The sequence below is a fragment of the Marmota monax genome, unplaced genomic scaffold (assembly GCF_021218885.2).
Source record: "Marmota monax isolate L192 unplaced genomic scaffold, Marmota_monax_Labrador192_F-V1.1 WCK01_AAM20220418_F8-fsc00006, whole genome shotgun sequence".
NCBI lineage: Eukaryota > Metazoa > Chordata > Mammalia > Rodentia > Sciuridae > Marmota > Marmota monax.
The window spans coordinates 20,406,321-20,413,843 of NW_026693712.1; positions in this window are offsets into that span (position 1 = coordinate 20,406,321).

Genomic DNA, 7,523 nt, shown 5'->3' on the forward strand with positions numbered 1-7,523 from the left:
GCCAATGGCGTATGCTGGACCGGTAGTCAGTGATGGGTATGATCCAATTGCAGTGGTATCAACCTAAGACAGGAGGCTGACGCCTAAAGGTCAGTTTTCCGATGACGGGTAAGAACCATATGTTGAATTGGACAACCTACCAGGCACGGTCCTTAAGCCACATTGCTTGTTGTTTAATTAATCAGAAGGGGGGAGATGCTGGGAGCCATTAGCCAAGTAGGTATGACAATTTCCTTGCCAGCGTACCCCATGTTGCTGACATGTTGCAGTGACATTGAATGTAGGTGACCTTGCTCAAGGACCAAGGCAGATTAGGGTGTTCCCGGTTTTAAGATAATCGTGTTTAGGGCGTTCCCAGTTTAGGTTCCAGGTTTAAGGTTTAAGATTATTCCTGCTGGGAATAGGGCGTATCCTGCTGCCTGAGTTCCCCTTGAGTTCTCACGGGATTCAGACAGTATATTTTGGAGATAGAAGCCCAGTGGAGGTGAATTTGGGCAGAGAACGTGGATTTGGGAAGAGAACGTGGATTTCCCCAGAACGTGATTGTAGACGGCTGGTGTGAGTTCGGGAATAAAGAGTTGCTGTTTGAATCTACAAGCTGTGTGGTGGCTCGTGATTGTGTGCCCAGCCAGACTGCGGCATTTGTGCCCAGCCAGACTGCGGCAGCGCACTCGCCTGGCATGCGTGCGGCCCGGGTTCGATGCTCAGCACCACATACAAACAAAGATGTTGTGTCCGCCAAATACTAAAAAATAAATATTAAAAAATTCTCTCTCTCTCTCTTTAAAAAAAAAAAATTAAAAATTAAAAAGCTGGGGATTTAGCTCAGTGGTAATGTGCCCCTGAGTTCAATCCCCAATACCAAAAAAAAAAAAAAATGGCAGTGGGCTGGGGATGTGGCTCAAGCAGTAGCACGCTTGCCTGGCACGCGTGCAGCCCGGGTTCGATCAGCACCACATACAAACAAAGATGTTGTGTCCGCCGAAAACTAAAAAATATTAAAATTCTCTCTCTCTCTCTCTCTCTCTCTCTCTCTCTCTCTCTCTCTCTCTCTCTAAAAAAAAAAAAAAAAAATGGCAGTGAAGGAGTCACCAAAAGACAGCCTCCTCCTCAGGGTTGCATACTATCTTTTATATGGCTAAGCCCAAGATTGTTAAAAAGATGCCTGCAAACCGCCAGGTGTGGTGCATGCCTATAATCCCAGTGGCTCAGGAGGCTGAGGCCGGAGGATTGTGAGTTCAAAGCCAGCCTCAGCAAAAAGCAAGGCACTAAGCAACTCAGTGAGACCCTGTCTCTAAATAAAAGACAAAACAGGGCTGGGGTAGTGGCTCAGTAGTCAAATGCCCCTGAGTTCAATCCCCAGTAGCGGGTGTCGGTGGGTGGGGAGTCTGCAAACCAACAGGCTGTTCCATTAATGAAATCCTAGGCTTGGGAATTGGTTAGGTTTAAGTAGAGCTTGCTAACTGGTGGCTGAGTCCTGAAGCTGGATCTAGAAAGGTCTAGTCTTGACTTGCATTGAGATTTGTGTTTCTTCAGGGAACTCTTACATTCTTTCTTTTTTTTTTTTTTTTTTTTTAATTATTTTTTAGTTGTAAATGGACACAATAACTTTGTCTATTTTTATGTGGTGCTGAGGATCTAACCCAGGGTCTCATGCATGCAAGACAAGTGCTCTACCATTGAGCTACAACCCAGCCTCTCTTACATTCTTCTTACAAGTCAGAAAGATCTTTCTCTCCCTGGGCTTATAGGTATGCAAGAAAGTTGCCTACCTTCTTTCTTGTATTTTCTTTGTTTCCTCCTGGGAAAGTAAATATTGCAGAATGAGAAGTGGGTTGTGAGCCCAGAATGCTCCTAGATAATTTATGTAAGGAGATGATCACCAAATTAGACTTCTTTAAGGGGGACAGGGATACAGCTCAATGGTTGAATGCTTGCCTAGCAGTCACAAAGCCCTGGGTTCTATCTCTAGCACCACGAGAATTTATTCTAAATAAATTTATTCTAAATTGGCCTCCTTTAGACATAAAAGTGTTGCCATTTTTATTCATAGCTGAGGCCAAAGTGTTTTCTTCAAAATTTGTTCTAAAACTTTGGACTCTGGACTCTGCATTATCTGAATTTTTGTGAAATGCAATTTTTCATGGCCTACCTCAGACTTTGTCAGAACCTCTGAGGTTAGGGCTCCAAAATTTGGGTTTTAAAAAATTTCCCTTTTCAAGTGATTTGATATATGCTAAGTATGAGAACCACTGCTCTGGAATTAAGGAAAATGTTTTAAATTGTATTCTTAGCAATATCCCAGGTGTTTCTTTCCTTGACCATTCCCTGGTATGAGTTGCTTAAAAGTGTTCCCAGACTTGGCACCGTGTGATCTCTAGGCCCAGAAAGCCAAGATGAAGCTGGGTGCAGTGGTGCACACCTGTAATCCCAGCAGCTCTGGAAGCTGAGGCAGGAGGATTGCAAATTCAAAGTCAGCCTCAGCAACTCAGTGAGACTCTGTCTCTAAATAAAATACAGAAAAGGACTGGGGATATAGTTCAGTGGTTAAGTGTCTCTGGGTTAAATCCCCTGTACAAAAAAAAAAAAAAAAGATGATTAGCATTCTCCAAGGTAGCTGATAGATCTGAATTGGATTCAGATTTCCCTGTTTATAATGGGATTTTGACTTTTGCCATTTCCTATATTCTCTCTTCCATTTTACATCTCATAAGGCAAGTTTAGGATTCAGGGAGGTAAGAGTAGAGATCTGTGTTAACATGAAGAAAGGAATAAAAGAGAATAAAAGTATAGTATATCAAATCAGTTAGATCCAAGGAAGACCTTTTAAAATGCATTCTTCAGAACATTGATTCCAGATTTTCCTTTCTTAGAGCTCTTTAAAGTGAGTAGACTGTATGTATGTTGAGTTACAGCCTTACTTGACCTGAGATAACTGAGGGATTCACTGAACATATCATTCTCTTGCATTGACCTAATAGTATTAAAAGCCCAGGACAAGGGAAGGACAAAGTACTTACCAAAGTAAGGACAAAGTACCTTAGCTTAGAGCAGAATAGAGACTCCCCCACCAAAAAAAAAAAAAATTCTTCCTGGGTTCTAGAGTAGGGCAACTTTTTTTTTTTTTTTTTTATTCCTCCAATGAGAAAGGAGTATTGTAGCCATTGGGCAACCCACACCATCATATCTGAGCTGCTGGACTGATTTTTTTTTTTTTCAAGGTTCCCAAACGTTCTTGCCCTAGAATGCCACTTGTGTGCCTCACAGCAGAGGGCACTGCTGTATTTTCCAAGACAGCCAGCTGGAGTCTGCAGCCTCCTCTGCTAGCTACTGCTTCTCTGTCAGGATGAAAGTTACCTCCCTGGCCTTCTCACTAAGTTTAGAGCTCAGAGCTCAAAGGGAGTGTGAACTTAGTTCAGTGGAAACAGCTGAGGGTAAGATGCTGCTACTCTGTTCCACCTGCACATGAGCCCTTGTCCTCACCCCCACAAGCAGTTCTTAGTAACCTGTGGAAGCAACTGGTTGAAACACCCCTTTCCTAAGTGTGATTAGTGGTCCTGGATTCTCTGCCTTTATTGGTATGTCATTTCCTGATTATTTTTCCCAGAATGGTAAAACCATTCCTGACCCAATAAGCAATTGGCGTCCATGTGTTTACATTTCAGTAATTTTTTTTTAAGAGAATTTTTTTAATATTTATTTTTTAGTTTTTCGGCGGACACAACATCTTTGTTTGTATGTGGTGCTGAGGATTGAACCCGGGCTGCATGTGTGCCAGGCAAGCACGCTACCACAAAGTAAGGACAAAGTACCTTAGCTTAGAGCAGAGCCACATCCCCAGCCCTACATTTCAGTAATCTTAAGTGGAAATTCTGATTAGTAAAACAAAAAAGTAAGGCATGATTATCTATGAAAAATTATATTTTCCTAAAAGGCAAAAATTTCCCATATAATTTCTTGTAATCTGTTTTTGGGGGTGATTGTGCTGAGGATTGAACCCTTGGCTTATGCCAAGCAGATGTTCTACATTGAACTACATCCCATTTTATATGATTTTTTTTTTTCAGTATTGGGGCCTCATACATGCTAGGCAAGTGACCTATCATTGAGCTGCATCCCCAGCTTTCCCATATGTATTGTATAGGGACTGTGATTTTATTCATGTTATTTTCAGGAATAATATTAGCTACTGCATTTTAGGTGCCTAACTGCATATGACTCATATACATACAAACATATTTTCACAATAGTCTCATGAGGCAAGTACTCATTATTTGTATTTTTGTTTTGTTTTATGTGCATTTCTTTATTGCAGATGAAGTTGAGACTGGGCTGGAGTTGTGGCTTAGCGGTTCAGTGCTCACCTAGCACATGCAAGGCCCTGGGTTAAATCCTCAGCACCACATAAAAATTTTTAAAAATAAAGGCATTGTTTAAAAAAGAAGAGGAAGAAGAAATTGAGACTAAATAATTTAAGACCACAAACTGTAATACCAGGAACTCTAGAGGCTGAGGCAGGAAGATTGCAAGTTTAAGGCCAGTCTCTACAACTTAGTGAGACCCTGTCTCAAAAATAAAAGGAACTGGGAATGTAGCAGTAAAGTGCCCCTGGGTTTTGAACCCCAGTACAGCAAATAAAAAAAGCTAATGGTAACATTGAATTTGAATCCAGACAATATGGTTCCAGAGTCTGTACCCTTCATGCGTGGATTTTGCTATTACCAAATCCTCATCAAAGAACAGTGTGGGGAGCCAGGGTATAGCAGCTTAGTGGTAGAGGGCTTGCCTAGCATGTGCAAAGCTCTGAGTTTAATCCCAACAACAGAAAAACAGCATGTCAGCATGTAGGGAGTTGGCTCTCACTGGTGCCCTTAGAATTTGCTCATCATGAGGTCAAGTAATAAAGCATAGAAATCTTTTGGCCTAACAATTGACTGGTTATCAATCATAGTCCCATACCTGGTTGACTTTATCAGGAGTATAAAGTGGGAGGCATGGAATATTCTCTCCCCATTCAATTCAAGCAAATGTTAAGGAAATACCAGTTCCTTTAGACATATATTTGGAGCTGTCAATTCTAAGTACCACAGATATTCTAATGTGATACAATACCTGCTTTTAAGAGAAGGTAGAAAATGATTCTCTTTGTTCCCATCCCTACAAGCACTCTGTCCTAGCACATTCAGAAAAAGGAAGAAATACTGCAGCCTCCAGCTCTAAATCAGAAGGTCAAAGTGGTGGGCACTGGCCAACTTCATAGAATAATTAACTCCTACATGCCACCTGGGATGACATCATTTACTCAGTGCAATGTTACAGGAACTATGCTAAACCCTATACTCTACTTATTTAATTCTTATAATCTTTACATGAAATAGATACTATTATTCTTAATTTTACAGATGAATAAATGGAAGCATAGAAAAATTAAGGGATTGTTTAAGGTCACTAGCACGGGTTGGAGATTACCCAGGCAATCGGTACAGACTTTGTCTTAACTATTCACTAGGCTGCTGTAGACCCAGTTTAGGATAGCAGTGGGAGTTAAAGCCCAACAAGGACAGAGGACTTGAGAGAAGGCAGAGTCCATAAATTGTGACCATAAGAGGAGGAAATCAACATTGCAAATGGAAGTACAGTAAGACACAGGTACTTTGGACCTTTGAGTCCCAATTAGTTTGTAAGCCTCACTCAGGGCAGGGTTTGTGCCATTTCGCACCTAGCATAAAGACATTATTGAATCGAATGATGGCTAATATCTTGGTAGAAGAAGACTCATTTGTTATCCATAAGGTTCCCAGTGGCAGTGTTTTTTCTATCTGCAGGTGTTGGCAGTCACAGCAGCACATGGTTGGTGGGGAGAGGATATGCTGGAAGGGCTGTCAATATTAGTCTTGGAGTCATATTTATTTGCAGAGGCTTCTTCAACCGTCCCCTAGCCTTGGTTACTAGTCCCCATTAAAGGACCTATGATGTTAGGCTTTTCACCCTAGTACCCAGACTTCATTTAATCAAAAAGGCTGATCTCTTACAGGTGAAATTGGACATTGCTCTCAGCCTGTCAGCTTGACCCTGTTCCTACATTCCTTCAGGACATCATTGGATAAGCAGTAGGCACTCTCCTACTCTGAATTTGACCTGATGTGGTTGCTGGAGGAAGGGGATATCCCTTGACTACTCCACATCTTTGTGGGTTTATGGGTCTTAGGCCTTTTTTTTAGCATTCCAATCACCTGAAAATATTTCCTTTTGCTTTGTAAATTCCTTATGAAATTATTGTCAGAGTGGAGTGGAAAGTTGAGCCTAAGAGCAGCCCTGCTACAGGTTTTCTTTTTTTTTGGTTTTTCATGCTCAAAATTTATTTATTTTTTAATTAGGCAATGTGTATTTTATTTTTTTTTAATTTATTATTGGTTGTTCAAAACATTACATAGCTCTTGACATATCATATTTCATACTTTAGATTCAAGTGGGTTATGAACTCCCATTTTTACCCCGCATACAGATTGCAGAATCTCATCGGTTACACATCCACATTTTTTACATAATGCCATATTAGTAACTGTTGTATTCTGCTACCTTTCCTATCCTCTACTATCCCCCCTCCCCTCCCCTCCCATCTTCTCTCTCTATCCCATCTGCTGTAATTTAATTCTCTCCCTTGTTTTGTTTTGTTTTTTTTTTTGGTGCTACAGGTTTTCTAACTGCACTGGAGGCTTGGGAAAGTTCCACAGAGGCAGAAAAGCTGGGAGAAAACAGGGTCTGTACAATAGCCGGGTAGCCAGATGTTCATTTTCGTAACTCTCCTGTAAAACTGGCAGGGCAGATATAGATTAAAAAGAAGCACAAACTCCATTTAAAGTGCATTACAGCTCAGGATCCAGCTCCCCCTGGGCAGGAGAAGGGAGGGAAGGGCACAGAGGCCACATCAGTCTCCTTCCTTATCTAGGGCCACATGTCTCTTTCCTAGCTTTGTGAAGGTTGATTTACACCCCTGGCCAGAATGACTCTCTTTCTGGGCTGATTACATCGGCAAATGCCCCCCAGAGGCCACAGCAGGATGGCCATGTTCAGAAGCAGCAGCCAATAAATCTCAGAGGTTTATATTGCACTTTGCAATAGCCTCCCTCCTAGCCTTCTGCCAGGTGGACTGTGGAAGTAAGGATAGGGCCCAGGTTGGAGTGTTAAGGGATGAACCTCCACACACTTTCTTTCATCGTCCTCTTTTTTCTTCTGGGCACTGGTTAGCTCTTATTCTTCCATGTGGTTCTATCTTTACTCTGGGGAGCTGGTGGGAATTAAGCCCAGGCCTTATCCTTTACCGGTAGATTCTGGATTCTGGGCACAGCTGAGTTTCTACCTAGTTTAATCCTGGCAGTGGAGCTTCCTCTCTGAAACTCATCATCTGAAAATAATGGGGCTTCTGAATGGTCTCTCCAATCACCTTCTTCTGTGATCTTGTTTGGTCCAAGGAAATCTCTGCTATTTAGCTAAGATGGGTGGAGGAGCTGCATTTTGAAGCA